Genomic DNA, 14806 nt, shown 5'->3' with positions numbered 1-14806 from the left:
TAGGGTACATGTGCACAACCTGCAGGTTTGTTACATATGTATACATGTGCCATGTTGGTGTGCTGCACCCATTAACTCGTCATTTACATTAGGTATATCTGCTAATGCTATCCCTCCCCTCTCCCCCCATGAAAAATATTTTTAACCAAAACATTAGATACCTACTTTGAGAATCCTATAGCATGTTATATGTGGTATATTTTCCAGTGTAAAGAACAATTGGGTGTTGCCTTTGAGTGAAGATTGTGAGTACCAACAGACTCTCAATCTCATTCTTGGAAACTCTGTGATTTATGGCTATTGAATACACCTAAATACAATCCAAAATTAACATTGTTCCAAAAAAAAGATTGTGTCAGCTTCTTGGAATTATTACAGCGTGCTTCCAATCACATGGTGGTAATGGAGATGGACACGTGCTGGCCTGGAATATAGATGAACTTATTGCATTCTGTTTAGAAATCAACACCTAAGCAGCTCCAAGAATTTGTCCTCTAAGAATTCCTCCCTGGTTCCAATTAGGAAGTTAATTCATTACTCAACCAGGTGAGCTCTACCCTAAGCACGCTGATTCACTGAGGCACACATGGTCACCTAGGACGAGTAAATTCTTCTGTTAAGTTCTTCTGTTATTCATGCCAATGGCTGATGTTCGTTTTTGATGTGCCAGACACATCACTGAGCGTACCAACATTTCATCCTCACAACAACTCTACAGATTAGGCATTATTATTAACCCCCACTTTTTAATGAAAGTAATTGAGACACCATCATTATTTTGTAACCTGCCCAAGCTCACATAGCTAGTAAGTTAGAAACTAAAGTTAGTTTAGGTCTAAGTTAGAAACTAAACCTAGAACCCGCACATTTAACCATTACTCTGTAGTACTATGAAAATGTGAGTCTGCAAAACTTTAGAAAAAAAAATTGGCGAGTTAGGAGATAATTGGTTGAATCCTACATTGTTAAATTCACATGAAACATAGAGCTTCCTACACTTCATATATCATCAGAAACAACCTAAATTGGGAGAAGAAATCCCACATTGACTTCTGCCTGCTGCAGAGCCATGAAAGCATATATGCTGTGACTGTCAAAAAATTGCTCTTGTCTCATCACTTTCAAAAGTACTTTGAAGCTCTGAGCAATGGCCCAAACACATTCACAAGCCTACGACTTAGAGTACCAGATAAATTCCACGGTGTGGGGGAGAGAGGCTCTCTGGTGACAGGCACTTTCAGGAAGAAGCATCTATCTTCAGAATCCTCACCTGACCATTTGTCTTTGCCTCAGAAAACAGTCCATTTCTGAGTCCCTGTGGAACCCAGCAGTCACCAGACAATGGGAGTGGAGTCTCCACTATCCCTAGACAATGCGTATTATCAGCTACGAGGATGGGGACAGTCCCTGTGCTCAGCACTGCCTTGCTGTCACAGCCAGGGACAGACTTTAAAATGACTCAATAGTGAGACATAAAAATATCCAAGTCATGGACTGAGGGAGTGGGAGACTTTATAAACTATGAAAGGTTGAAGGTTAAATTACTACTATTTTCACCTTTGTCCCAACCAAAAAGACCGTTAACAAGCTGTTAGTAAACACGACTTGTGATAAGAAAGTGAGAAAAAAAAATATCTGAGTAGGGAAATCAACAGTTTGTTGACAACAGGAAGAAAACTGGGCTTGAGCCCAAATACCTGCTCATCTCCCTGGAGCTGCAGCTTAGCCTGTGAGAGCAGCACACTCGGGGGCTGAAGGCGCCACTGATGTGTGTCCCTGTTGCTTCTGCGATGGAGTGGTTTTCAAAAGCGAAAACAAAACGCGGGGGAAGAAAGGGTTGAAAGTGAACAGCCAATCATTCTTATGAAAACAAAATTTTAAAAGCATCCACATTTTAAGCAAATAAAATGCTGGCAGGAGATTCTTGGGCAGAGAATTTATTGGATAAGCATTCTCAATCAACTTCTTTTGTTCCAACTGCTACCACCGTGCCCAGCCCAAAGAATGTCTTACTTTCCTTAAAACATGTGAAACTAAACATTATTGAGCAAAAACCTTTTCAGTCTTTATCTTAGCTAAGACAGGTGACTGTGCTTTAAGTTACTAAAAATTTAGGAAGGGCAAAAAAAATAATAAAAAGTGCCATTTCTCAAAATCAATGAAAGTGACAAAGAATTTTACATAGCCTCAGATCCTGTTGTCCTAAGCCTAAAATACTGGTTTTACTATGAACATTCCTTGCCCATCCACTATGTTACTTTCCAGCGAAAGAATGACAGAATAACTAAAATGTCTGTGTGTGGTGAGGAGCGGAGTGGGGAAACAGGGGAGGAGATAGAATAGAGGCCCTTTGAGTCACATTTTTGTCCAAGGTCTAAATTACCACTGAGTTATGCCACTTACTCTAAATCCAAAATTTTCCCCATGAGAGTTTTGAAGCGCTCATTTCCCTGGATCTCCACCAGTATCAAGCCTGTGTTCAGGCAAAAGACCATCAACAATCACTTGTTACCTAAAAACTAGGTACTCACTTTTAGGAGTTCCTTCTGGAGCCAGCAAGAGAACTCAACTTTCTTTTTTCCTTTTCTTTTTTCCGGGAGCCTAGTTCTTTCTCACTCTGTTCGGGTTTCCAGTCTTAAAAGCTGAGCCAGCTAGAAGGAAGGTGTTTGATACTAGGAGACTAGCTACTCCTGATGCAGGTTTCAGCTGAACCCAACTGTTAAAGAATGCTGGGAGGTTTATTAATCAGGTGAAATCACTTCTTCCATTCTGGATGTGAGCTCACAAAAGTCACTCCCTGCTGTTATAACCCATAGTGATTGTGTGAGGAAGAGAAAGAACAAGATTATTTCACAAAATTCTCACATTATGTCTATTTAAATGTTAAACAAATTCACCAGGATTGGACTCTCATAAAAATAAATGAATAAATAAAGAAGGAAATAATGTGCCATTGCTGATGCTGTGCTTAATTTCAAATCATAGTCTGATCATCTGATTCTTTTATGCCAATATTTAACTATATGCAAAGAACCTATAACATTGTTTCCCAAAGTATAATCTGTAAACCACCTGCCTCAAAAACCCAAGATGCTTGCTAAAACTATAGACTCTGACAGCATCCCAGCTTCAGTGCATCAGAAACTCTAGTGGTGGCATCCGATCCAGGAATACATCATTTCTTTATAAGCTTCCTGATGTTTATTAAGCATGCTGATGTTTGATGGTTCTCAAAACTTTTGAAAGTGCATGAGAATCACTTTGAAACGTTTAAAATGCACATTCTCAGGGACTGGGATTCAGTAGTTCTGAGTTAAGCCCAGCAGTCTGCATTTTTAGAAAGAACTTTGGTAGTTCTGAAATAGGAAGGAGCACTCTTTTAACCACACTGCATAGGGTTTCTAGGTACTCAACAATGCAGGCAGCTCTACTTCCCAACTCTTCACTACCGATAGGTCTGTTTTCTTTCATCTTACAAGTCCTAGCCTTTCCCATTCTCTCTCTGGTTTATTTGTCAGGGCTACTTCCCCTCATCCTTTCCATTCCAGGCCAGCCTACTCTATTGATTCAAATGCACAAGGAAGCTTCATTAAGAGTAAAGATATTTCAGGGAATGTGCAGCTACAGTAGAGATAAATCACAAATAGAATTCTCATTGTTCAGGATGTCCTTCTCAAATGGATCATGTTGGACTACTTTCTATTGACCTGAAAATCTTTCCACTAGACCCTAGGACTTGGATTATAGTCACAGGGCTCAGTCCTCATAGTCTGCCTTTCGAGTTTAGGTATAGCTAATACGTCAATTTGTACTACAGGCAATTGTGGGATCCAAGCTCTTCTATTAGCATTCTTTGAACTCTGTCTAGTCTCCCATCCCACCATAATTACTATGGTGAGATTACTATACTAAGATTCTTTTGTAATTTTTAACATTTGTAAGCCCTTATTTCACACTTTTATTTCAAAAATACAGGAAATTTAACACTATAACAGAAACTTAGGGGGAAAAGAAAATTGAGGAAAAATTACAAAAGAATCTTAAGTAATGCATTTATTTTCTTCATTTTACAGATAAGGAACCTAAAGATAAAGAGCAATGAATATTATCCCATAAGTACTTTTCCATGCATCTATATGTACCTTAATTCCTATGCGTAGAATTCAACCATGGTTTTGTATGTGATGTTTTCCCTAATAGTCATCAATGCATCTCTCCACTTATTGATTCGTTTGACAAATATTTATTTTTGCACTACAATGCAACAACTTTGGTGTATATACTTTTAAAATGTTGGCTGATATACTAAGCAAAATATGATACAACATTGTTTAATTCATTTTTTCTTTCTAGTAAGGTTGAACTCGCTTTTAAAATATTTACTAATTACATTCTATCACTTTGGAGGTATCCCTTAAATATGTGGCCCATTTGTCATTTGTGTTGAATCCTTTGTGACTTTGTATTTATCTGAACACATTACATATTACAAACATCTATCCTTCATTGGTCATAAGTGCTACAATACTAATTAATTCACTAAGCTACTACAATTTGAGGTAAGGTTCAGAATTGTCTTCCTCACAGGTTCTCTTTAGGCCTCTGTAATACCTGAGACACTGTCTTTTCTACAGCCTGTTTATTGTATTGCCCTTTTATTTGTTGTTTTTTAAGTTTTCACTTAAAAGATTCTCTTTTTAATCTATTCCAAAGTGTTGGAAGCTGAACTATACAACTTCCTGCCACCCACTTTTCCAGTACAGTTTTCTGAGGACATAGGTTTTCAACAGAAAAACAGAAAGTGGACCTTCTACTGAAAGCAGGTAGGATCAGAGTCAGCTCCACGGGCCCCCGTGGCAGTTTTTCAAAGCAGGCCTTATGGAGTGAGTGTGTGAAGTCAGGGGAACTGAACCCTCCCTCCTGTGAGGAAAGGGCTGAGTAAACTCATGTTCTCTTTAGTGAAATAATCCAAATTCGGATGGGAACGCCTCCATGATGACATTCCCCAGCACTCTTCTTATACTTTAGGTATTGAAGGCAGCTCCCTCTTTTATGGTTGGTTTCAGCAGGCAAAGAAACAAAGGAATACAGTATATACATATTTTATATGTATATGTACACACATATATTTAGGGGGAGGGAAAGGAGAGGAGGGTCATATGAACCTAAAACAGTTATCACATATCTCATTACCCCCAAATGAGCCTGTGTCAGGTTCATGACTATGCCAAAGGTCATGTTGAGGTCTGGAGCGAGTGGGTGGGTGAGCAGAAAGAACCCTCGGGGGGCCGTAGGCAGGTGAAAGATGATTTTATTCAGCAGCCGCTCTCATCAACAGCTGTCTCACACTAGCTCTCTACACTGTTCACCTGCAACTCAGCTGTCTGCTCCGGCTCTGTGGCTCCTGCTGCCCCCACACCTGCAGCTGCATGGCGGGCTCTCCCTTGGCTTCAGGGTCAGCAGCTTAACTCTTTCTCTGGGCACGAGTGAGCCAAGCTGTATCCTGGCTCCCCAGGGTCCATCTGCAAAGATGGACAGCTCTGACTCTGTCTTTCTCTGGGCACCAGCATGCCCGCCATGTCAAGCCATGTTGAGCGGAGCCGAGCCCCAAGAGCCGTGTCTCTTGTGCACAATGTCAACAGGGCGGTTACATCTTTTACAGCCATAGTGGCTCAGAGCCAAGTATGAACTTACACAAACAGGTTATATAACAAGTGAAGGTGCGCACTCACACACCAAACTGGCTTGGATATCCGCCTCTGCCTATTCGTTGACCAAAGCACATCCATGTACCTTACACTCCACCCCCTAGGCTGAGGGAGACATGGACACACAGGACACACAGGCCTGGTATATAAACTTTGGGCACACAGGCCTGACACATACACATAGGCTTCTGGGCACATAAGCCTTATACATAGGCTCTGGGCACACAGGCCCATCACATAAATAAGTTTCAATAAACTGCTCAGCTATTGGCACAGATTACCATAGGTGCTACCTCCTTAGTGATTACTGTTCACATTGTCCTGAGTTCAGCTCATTAGCTACTGTGCCTACACCTGGTTTTAACCCATGTGGTGTTAGTACTAGGCTGGACTGCGGCAGCAAACCAGGCAGCAGTAGCTCCCTGCCTACACATATCTGTGTACCATGCCCTATTAGGAATGGGAGAATGCCCTTCCTAACGATGAAGGCTTAGGGTGTAGGGGTGCCTCAGGCCCCATGGCCTTATTTTGCATTAGGAGTACAGGTCCCAAGACTTCCTGTAACTCTGCTGCTAAGGGACTTGTAACCAGTGTACCTCACTGCTGTAAGTAGACTCCCCACTTTGCTAAAGTGGAAGTCTGTGCTGTCCCAGTCCACGGAGTCATTACCCACGAGTGTACCCACCCTGCTGTTGGGAAAGTCGTCCGCACAATGTCTATAGCCCTTCCTGCCACGCTCTCATGAGCCTGAAGGGCAGTATATACAGTTACTAACTGCTTTCCCAGTCCAGGGGGTGGTTATCCATGAACACACTATCACAGACTGGCCCCCATAACTATCAATGAATGCAGTTCTGCCCTGAAACTTATCCAGGTTCCCATAAACTAGACTGTAGTCTGCACCAGTATCTACCAGTGCTAGGACCGGCTGTACATTAGTGGGGGACCAGAGGATTGCCAGCTCCACATGTAGCCTCCGGTTGTCCAGTTCTCCCCAGAGTTGGGCACCGCGGTCAGTTCCCTAATCAAACAGGAAAGGCGTAATGTCTTCGCCTGTCTGCAAATAGTCCTTGAGCTGCAGTTTCCAGGTGGGGCTGGGTTGAACAACATTGTCTTGCCCCTCCTTGGGCATTCTTCAGAATTGCAGCTCTGGGGACAATTGCCTCCACAGAGCCAACAGCATTCCATTGAGTTGCCTGTCAATTTTCTCCCTAGCAACCCCAGCTGCAAGTAAATCCATCTATATTTGCATGTGGGTCACTCTCTGGGGCCCCTTTTAATCTCGTGGGATGGTTACTTGTGAAGGGGGCACCTTCCCCTTCTTTATGACGTGGACTCCCAGGTCCCGCCTTCTGCCTCCCCAAGGGCTGCCATAGCAGTAGTCACTTCATGTATGCGGCGCCCCACATAAGGGGTGAGAACAGCAGCTAGAGAGCCAAAGCACCCAGGGCCGCTGAACTCAGCACAAGATCCCTCGTGGGGGAGGTAAAGCGTTCATCGTCTGGCCCCAGGGATTCCTGTCAAACACTTCTGCATATCCATCTCCCGGAGCACCTGCACCAAATCAGTGTATGATTGCCATTTACTCACAGTTTCTGGTGTCTCTCTGGCATCGTTCCAAACAGTCCGTATGGCTGCCATCAGCCACTTGATTTGCGTGTAGTCACCTTGCGCCTTGTGTCAACCGTTGGCACAGCTGCAACCGCCGATGAAGGGAGGGGTGAGTTGTGATAGAAACCAGCTTCTCCATCTCAGAGGTGGAGCAAGAAATGCTACCAGCTCCTTCGGACGCTGCTGGACTGTTTACCTACTTCCCTCAACTCAGTGGGAGTATAAGCACTATAAGAGGTGTGTTCCACCACTGTGGGGGGTGCTCCTGGGATCTCCCCTGGGATCCCACTGGCTGCTCATCTTCTACCTTCTGACGGATCACAGAGTGATCCCGCAGTGGAGGAGCCTCCTCAGCATCAGACCGAATGGGAGTGTCCCGCCAGGAGGACGGGCTCAAGGTCAAGCTGACAGCTGTCGCTAACTCCTGTTCCAGGCTGTTTATCTGGGCCTCTAAGTGCCCTGCTTGTGCCTGGAGGTCCCCCACCCCCAGGTCCTGCTCCAAGCTGTGCAGTTGGGCCCCCAGGGGCTCAGCTTGCACCGAGAGGTCCCTTACCTGTGGAACTGAGCGTGTACTTCCCGCAGTGCAGTCAGAGACGCCCATCCCACGCTGCCAGCAAAGGCGCATTCCTTCTTGGTGCTGTGTATTCCCACACTTGCAGGAGACCTCTCCACTGCCTTCCGCGTTTCCCTTTGGGCTCATCCAAGCAGCACCGCTGCCACTGGGTACAGCCCGTGCTGCGGCCACATAGCTGACCCGGGAGCCCCCAGGGGACGAAGACCTACTCACCTCATCCTGCCAACGTCGCAATTGTCAGGTTCATGACTATGCCAAAGGTCATGTTGAGGTCTGGAGGGAGTGGGTGGGTGAGCAGAAAGAACACTCAGGGGGCCGTAGGCAGGTGAAAGATGATTTTATTCAGCAGCAGTTTTCATCAACAGCTGTCTCACACTAGCTCTCTACACTATTCACCTGTATCTCAGCTGTCTGCTCTGGCTCTGTGGCTCCTGCTGCCCCCACACCTGCAGCTGCATGGCGGGCTCTCCCTTGGCTTCAGGGTCAGCAGCAAAACTCTTTCTCTCTCCGGGCACCATCGAGCCGAGCTGTTTCCTGGCTCCCCTCTGTCTGTCTGTAAAGACGGACAGCTCTGACTCTCTCTTTCTCTGGGCGCCAGCACGCCCACCATGTCAAGCCATGTTGAGTTGAGTCAAGCCCCAAGAGACATGTCCCTTGTGCATAGTGTCAACAGGGCAGTTATACCTTTTACAGCAATAGTGGCTCAGAGCCAAGTGTGAACTTACACAAACAGGTTATATAACAAGTGGAGGTGTGCACTTGCATGCCAAACTCACTGAGTCATGCAGACCTGGGTATCCGCCTCGGCCTATTCCTTGACCAAAGCACATCCATGTACCTCACAGCCTGACATTAACAAAAAGATAATAAAAACCTCCTGGGGGTTAAGTGACAACATGGATGTGGCACGAAGGGAAACGGCACACATTTAAGTGTTACATATGTTTGGCAGACTTCAGGCCAGTCCCTGGCTCCCTCACTTGCCAGACAAGTAGCTAAGGATACTCAAAGAAAAAACGAAGTTTTTAATTCAAGCAGAGCTCCATACCACAGTTTTCCTTTACGTTCGGTGGCCCGCAGGCACAGTTTCCCTACCACCAGGAACAAACACTTTGGCTCCAAGGCAAATGAAAAAAAAAGTATTTCCACTTACAACATGAAAATACAGACACTTCATCAAAGAAAGAAAACTATCAAGAAGTCTGCTTCCAGCAAAACTGAAGTAACACTGCTTTCTCTGCATTCAGTGCTCAAGTGGTTCTCTGTACAATGTGTTCTTACAAAATATGTCCACTTGACTGACACGTGCAAAATACTGATGGATAAACTCAACATGAAATGCAATAGTTCAAAGAAAGAATTAAAAAGAAGTGAGGTAAATAAAGGTTTTGGATAAATTAGCTTAAAAGGGGGTTGTCACCAGACTTAGAATGCTCTTGGCTGGCCCTGGCTTTCCAAGAGCTCTGAATCGTCTGGGAATTAATGCAATATGGTTAACAGTCAATGTTGCCATTAAAATATTTTAAAATAATCATGACAACCTAAATTCAACCATGTAAACAGCGCTACACACAGCACAGACCTGCCCTGAGAAACAATATGCAAAACTGAGATCTGACATTGTATCATCCGGTGATGTTAATTCAACCTAACAGTCCCATCCCCCTTCCCTGTTCTGCACCCTGCCACACACACACACACAGACACAGACACAAATCTAATTTGTGCAATAAATAATAAGCTCATTCTATGGAAGATTTCAAACAAAAATACACAAAATGTATGTAGCCAGGTTCAAATATTTTTGGAGACTCCCCCCCAAAAAAAGAAACAAAAATAACAAAAAAATTAAAAAAGTGCCTAAAATATAATAAAGCATATTAGAGCCCTTTCAGATACAAGGCAGAGAAAGATGTAAAATAGAAAATGTCCAGATCTTCAGTAATTTCCAGAAAGGTCTAATGCCTTGGTTGGCTGCAGGGCAGTAGCAAATCTTTGCTGCTGCTCCTGGGACAGAGCCACTAAGTCTGCTTCTTGGGACACAAGCCCTCAGGCCCTGGGTTGAGTGTACCTGTCCCTTCCCCTTCTCTTTTCCTTTGCTCCATTTCCCACTCCACAAACATATCGAAGAGGCTTGGCCAGGCGTCATCTTTGCTATAGTTGATGAGGTCAGGACCTCACCTGAGTGAAGTTAAAGAACATATTCCAAGTGTCCTGGGTGATGTCCTTGATCCCTGAGGGGTTCTCTCTTAGGAATTTCAGCCATTGGTCCAATACCAGAGGACTGTTCTGGGTAAAGACTAGTTTGCACAGTGCGATGGCTGTTTCCCGGTGCAGTGACCACCGCCCTTCTTCAGCATCCAGGCCAAACTGAAATGTAAACTGGTAGAGATCCTTGAATTTATCCACTTGTTTAGCTTCTGTGAAGAGGCTAGGGAACTGTACACAGATTCCGTCAATACCGTCTGCACTTACTGCTTTGCCGCCAACAAAAAACTCCTTCCTGTTGAACCTGCACATGGTTGCAGCCTCGAACTTCCAAGCCAAGAGCAGCATTCAAAATTCTGTGGGGTCGACACAAAGGTCATCGCAAAAACACTCCATCCCTTCCTCCAAAATTGCAACCTTCTGCTCATCTTTGTAGCACCTGAACAGTTCTTCCAACTATCAATGCAAGGAAGGCATTGAACGTGGACTCTCCTGAGCGTCAGCTGCTGGCAGGCCTCAGCAGCAGCCTCCACCTTCTTGGTCCCATTGATGAGGATGTTCCCACCTGGCTTGCCGTAGGGTGGCACCTGCTCCTCCCGGTGGCCTGCACCCCACCTGCTGTGCAATTTGCTCCTGGGGTCAGGGGCTCCATTCGTGTTGCCCAGGGTCCATGAGGGATTCTTGCACTTTTGTGACACATTGACCCATTGTGCTGGTGGCCCTACCTCTAGAGCGGCCCCCTCCGGATTGGATGCCCTGGCTACAGCTGGCCCACATACCTCAAAATGCCATCAGCTGGAGGAGCCAGCCAACCCACCACTCCAAAAGCAAGTGGCATCAACTGGCTTTTTAACAGAAGAATTTGTCCAAAAGCAGCTGCACCAAATGTTCCTCCAGTCAAATGCTTCCTAGAGACGATGGAGGTCCATGGGGGCCAAACCACCTACCCTCCCCGCTCACGTTTCCAGGCTCCTTACCCGCGCTGCCACCTCTTCTTCCACCACTGCCACCACCTCTTCATTGTTGGCCAACCGGAAGCTCCCCCACCTCCCAAGGCCTGTATTCCCTCTTAAAACCCACAAGGCATAAGTGATAGCTAAAGGATGTCTACTTGTATTATAGCTACTCATCCATGCATTACATTCTTTGCTTGAGTGTGAGCTCCTTGGGGTAGAAACTATTATATTGATCATTCACCCTGCCCAACCCTAATCCTAAACTTGGAAAACTGCCCATAGGTTATTGTCATGTGCAGGGAGCAGTGTAGCAGTACAGTCTAAGCTCAGGGACAGACACAGTTCAGGGAATGGTAACAGAAGAGCTAGACTCCCAGGACAGGGGCCTCCAGCACATACCTAATATTGACTCTTACATATACTAAGTACGGTCTCAAAAGTAGTTTACAGAACTGAATTGAAAGTCAGGATCCATTGGCTTCTTTAAATATTTTCAATGTTTTAATTTCTAAGTCTGTTAAACTATAGCAATCTATTAGAAGAATGGTATACCTCTGAATTCACAGTTATATGTAAACTTAAATGGTGGTTTGCTAAAGATAGCTCAGAAAAGTTCCCATAGAGGAGAAATTTGGCTATTTTGTGAGACACAGTTAGATGGGGCTTCCAGATAGAAGCTAGATCCCTGGTGAGTTAGTTTAGCCTAGGAGAAAAGTAAGGTATTAAAAATAATAGAAAATGATTGTCTCCCCAATGTATTTGATAACGCAAGATCTCCATAGAATTTTTAGCTTATAAAATATCTTGCCTGATTAGGTAGAGCATTTATACGAAAAGAGCCCCTGGAGCTCTAATTGATGTACTGGGCTGACCTGGGACCCAAGGCTTAGGCACAGAACAGAACAACCCTCAGCAAAAGTAGCCTAGACTCTTGGCAGCCTATAGAGAAGGTCCCTTGGACCCACCACTCTCCAAGCTAGGAGCGCAGCAGGGCAGAGGCTCAGCTGTGGGACTAGAGCGGCAGGTGAAGGAATCTGGTTCCTTCTTACTGGCTAGTAATTAAGTAGAGAGCTGGCAACTGCAGCGGCATCTCATTACACTCAGACTCAAACCATAGCAAGACTCCAGAGGGCTCTAAATATCTGCTCCAGGTTTTTATCGGTAACTGAGTCAGAAATAGAAGCTCTTCCAGGCAAAACTTCTAACACAGGATCCCTGAACCCTTTGCAATTTAATCGTGTGAATGGCTCATCATAGTTATATCCATGATTTTTTTCCTCTTCCTTTTAATATTTTAGTTTTCCCCAGATGCAGATTTTCTGGGACTTCTTGAACTTATCTCCAGGGTGTCATGCAAAGTCACAGGACTGAGAACCAGAATGCTCTAGTCCTTGCTCTGTTACTGACTCATTTTCTTTTTGTTTGTTTTGTTTTGTTTTGCTTTGTTTTTTGAGACACAGTCTCACTCTATCGGCTAGCTGGAGTGCAGTGGCACAATCTTGGCTCACTGCAACCTCCACCTCCTAGTTTCAAGAAATTCTCCTGCCTCAGCCTCCCGAGTAGCTGGGACTATAGGCATGCACCACCACACCTGGCTAATATTTTTAGTAGAAACGGGGTTTCACCATGTTGGCCAGGATGGTTTCGCTCTCCTGACCTCGTGATCCACCCACCTTGGCCTCCCAAAGCGCTGGGATTACACGCGTGAGCCACTGCACCAGGCCACTGTGTCATTTTTCACATCACCTCCTTGAGCCTGCCTCTTTATCCATAAAATGGGAAGTAGGATTATATCAGCAGGAGAATCATGTCTTAGTGCTTCAGGGGTTCCACTACATTTTCATTCATATTTCATTGTTAGATATATCATTTAATATGTGCTGATATGGAATAAAATCTCCATGATAAAGCGGTTAAAAAAAGCACAGTGCAGAAAAGTGCTCTGATACTGAATTTTAAAAAGTGATATGCATAAATAACATATATATGTTGGGCATTTCTGCAAGAATAAGGAGAAAACTAGTGATGGCAATTTTCTCTGAAGAGTAGGACTTTGGCATTCAGGAAGTGGGTCTTGGTCTGCCTTGGGAGGGAAACTTAGTTTACATTGAATAAACTTTTATCACTTGGATTTTTATTATGCATGTAAGTTTTTGATAAAACAATATCATTTATATCAATATATAGTGCATATATGTAAACCACATATATAAATATGTATATAGATATGTTGAACCAATGATTAATGTTTATGTTAACAATAAAATCATCTGTAATATTCTTATAATTTTGTGAGTATGACCTAAATTAGCATGCGTCATTTGTGCCATAACACTCAACTAACGCTAAAAACAATTATTTTAAAACAGCAATATTTGAAAAAATGTATAAAACCAAATATTTAGATACACTTTTTTTTTTGGAGAAAAGGTCTCATTCTGTCACCCAGACTGGAGTGCAGTGGTGCAATCTTGGCTCACTGCAGCTTCAACTTCCCGATCTCAGATGATCCTCCTTCTGCAGTCTCCCAAGCTACTGGGACTACAGGTGCACACCACCATGCCCGGGTTTGTATGTTTTCTTTTTTTTGTAGAGACAGGGTTTTCCATGTTGCCCAGGCTGGTCTAGAACTTCTGGGCTTAAGTAATCTGTCCACCTCAGCCTCCTAAAGTGCTAGGAATACAGGCATGCATACTACATTTTTAACATAATGTATACTCCCCAAAGGGTCATGTGCTGCCGGCCTGACCATTTTTGTGTGTGTAAGCTGTGGAATAATGTATCTACTATTAAATCTAAGAGTGTATTTGAACTTCTATATATGCCATTACTTAGAACATTTACAATATTCCCTAAGTCTTCCTTTTAAAACGCAAGTCTCTGTAAGGTTGCTAGGACAAAAATAGGACACACAAGAACAGTAGGCAAAAAAAAGAGCACCCCATTAAATGATAAGGACATGTGCATGTTCCTGATATGCTGTGGACAATGAGTGGGCACCTAACACTGAACAGGGACTATATTTCTAAGCCTCCGTTCTCCTCTTATGTTGACATTTATAAGAAATGCTAACAAGTGGTAGAATATTCAACAGCTAAAAGATAAGTTTCCCACTGCCCCTCTTTCTAACTACTCAGTAATTGCAGTAAATCCTAAAACTTCAAGATACATGTATTTAAAATATTATCTATGAAAATTAGTAATTTCTAAAATCTAACTAGAATAACACCAGAAACAAATTAAATATCAAGGGTGATGTAGTCTCAAAAATGGCTCTGTTTATTATTTTGCTTTTATTTATTTTACTCATTTATTCAACAAATATTTAATTAGCATCATATATGTTAAGCATTTTGCTTAGAACTACAGATATAGTGGCAAAGAAGATAGATACAGACCTCGCTCTCTGCTAAAGGAGAAATACCTGAATAATTCTTTAGATAATAATAAATGACTTTTATTTATAAAGTTCATAACATGAGTTAAGTTGTATGCCAGGCACTTTCCTATGCATCATCTCAGTCAATAATTATAGAAACTTTTTAATAACAGCATTATTATCTCCACATTGCATATGAGGAAACTGACTCTGAAAGAGAGGTTAAGCGACTTGATCAAGGTCCTTAACAAGAAAAAGTAAGAGGAATACTCAATTCCTGGGGAAAATTTGAAGTAGAGCTCTTCCCATCTGGCTTTCTCCCCTATTTCATACATCATCTATTCTATTAGTCTGCTCAGTGCTGATCTTC

General features: G+C 43.4%; 1 pseudogene; it reads right to left on the bottom strand.

Moving 5' to 3' along the window:
* Positions 1-9914: 9914 nt before the first annotated feature.
* On the bottom strand, positions 9915-10809 carry LOC102146216 (DCN1-like protein 3; annotated as a pseudogene).
* Between the last annotated feature and the right edge of the window lie 3997 nt (positions 10810-14806).

This window comes from Macaca fascicularis, chromosome 7, assembly GCF_037993035.2.
Source record: "Macaca fascicularis isolate 582-1 chromosome 7, T2T-MFA8v1.1".
In the NCBI taxonomy this organism is placed as follows: Eukaryota; Metazoa; Chordata; class Mammalia; order Primates; family Cercopithecidae; genus Macaca; species Macaca fascicularis.
This window is presented reverse-complemented; position numbering and strand designations above follow the sequence as displayed.